Genomic DNA, 2,166 nt, shown 5'->3' with positions numbered 1-2,166 from the left:
GCCAGGAAGCCTTCCTTAACTCCTTTATATACGCTTTTCTGCTGAGTCACTCTGGGGTGGCCCATGGCCCTAGGGTGGAACCAATAGCACCCCAGGTTGGGCCTTACCTGCCTGCGAGGCAAGGGAGGCCTGCATACACGGAACTGCCAGAGATGATTCAGCCAAGTTGACGCAGTGTATCAACTACCACAGAGACCAAATTATAGGACTTACAGTCTTTATTAATTTAGCCGGTTACTAATGTTCTTCCCCCACCAAATTAGGAAAACACAAAGGCCCAGCTCTTCATTCCCTACCAGTTTATATAGTTTCCTTGTTGCAATGGCGATTGGGCAGCAATGTGATGCCCCCTATACCCTATAGGCACGAGGTCCCAGGCAGTGGGATTTATGGTTAATTGAGGGCAAATGGTCTGGCTTTTGTTGCCCTCAATTGATCCTGTCTCCTTATCTCCTACGTGTTTGTGAAGTTTTGACAGGGAAGGAGAAGAGAGGGATGGGATAATTTAGGCAAGACTTAAAGGGAAGGTAGCCTGGCCCAGATATTTTCTATATAAATACTTCAGGCGGGGGGTCAAACTACATTGAATTATGCCTCAGTCTCCTACTCCTAAAGTGAATAGAGAGGATTATGCTAGATGCCGTCCCTTGCAAAACCACAGAGACTTCTCAGTACTGGAGAGTGAAAACATACAGATCAATCCTTAATGTGTGTGTGTGTGTGTGTGTGTGTGTGAGAGAGAGAGAGAGAGAGAGACAGACAGACAGACAGACAGAGACAGACACAAACAGAGAGAGACAGAGAGAGACAGACAGAAAAGTAGAGAGAGGGGGCTGGGGAGATAGCTCAGTAGAATAAGCACTTGCCTGGCAAGCACAAGGGCCTGAGTTCAATTCCCAGTTCCGCAAAAAAAAAAAAGAAAGAAAGGCAGAGATTACATACCTGTAATCCAAGTACTCTGGGAGCCTAAGGTAGAAGGATCAGAAATTCAAGCCCAGGCCAGGCAACTTAACGATTTAGGAAGGTTATATTTCAAAATAAAATATTAAGCTAAGCATGGTGGCACATACCCATAATCCCAGCATTTGGAAGTCTAAGGCATGAGAACTGCTACAACCGTATAGTGAGGTCAAGGCCAGCCTGAGGTACATAGTGAGGCCCTGTCACAAAAACATAAATCAATGAATCAATAAATAAATAACAGACTCAGGATGTAGCTCAGGCAAAAGCCTAATACCATGAACAAAGGAAGGGAAAGAAGGAAGGAAGGAAGGAAGGAAGGAAGGAAGGAAGGAAGGAAGGAAGGAGAGATAACGCCACATTAGATGGTACTAAGGCTATCTAGATGCCCCCCCCCTTAGCATAATTCCATCATAAATGAGGTTTTTGCGAGGAGATTGTGTCATGGGGCTGTGATATCCATCAGTTCATTAGTTCACTGAAGAGTTTATGGCATAATATGTTTGGAGGTGAAACCTGGTTGCAGGAGATGGGTGAATGCGGGAGTGGCCTGGAAGAGCCCATCTCCGTTCCTCTTCCCTTGATCTCATTCAGCTTCCTGTCACCATGCTGTGAACTCTTTCTCCTCTGCTATGCTCCTCTGCTATGCTGGCCTGCCTTGTAGTGACCTTCCTGCCTCAGCCTCCCAGTGCTGCAATTACAGGCATGAGCCGCCACATCCAGGTTATACCACCATTTATTTAAAAGGCTTTCTTCCAATAACTTGTTTACCCCTTTCATAAGGATAAAGATGAGCGTGTTTGAAGTTGTTTCTGAATCTTCTAATAGGCATCTTCTTTGGCCTCTTCTGTTCTTGGTTTTGGTTTTTGTTTTATCTACTACCACGCTGTTTTTTCACAGTAGCTCTGTAGAATAATTTCACATCAGGGATTGTGATGCTCCTTGCCTTGCCTTGCCTTCATTGCCTATGATTGCTTTTGTTATTCTAGGTCTCTTCTGGTTCCAAGTGAATTTTAGAAATGTTCTCTCTAGTTCTCTGAGGTATGCTAATGGTATTTAGACTGGAAGTCCATTAAATCTGTATGTTAATTTTGGGAGCAGGGCCATTTTCACTATGTTGGCTCTTCCTACCCACGAGAAAAGGATATCACTCCATTTTAGGGGGTTCTGTTTGATCTCCTCTTTGAGTATTGACATTTTCTTCTT

The sequence above is a fragment of the Octodon degus genome, unplaced genomic scaffold (assembly GCF_000260255.1).
Source record: "Octodon degus isolate 3935 unplaced genomic scaffold, OctDeg1.0 scaffold00140, whole genome shotgun sequence".
Taxonomy (NCBI): domain Eukaryota; kingdom Metazoa; phylum Chordata; class Mammalia; order Rodentia; family Octodontidae; genus Octodon; species Octodon degus.
The sequence above is the reverse complement of the archived record's forward strand: the minus strand, read 5'-3'. Positions refer to the sequence as shown.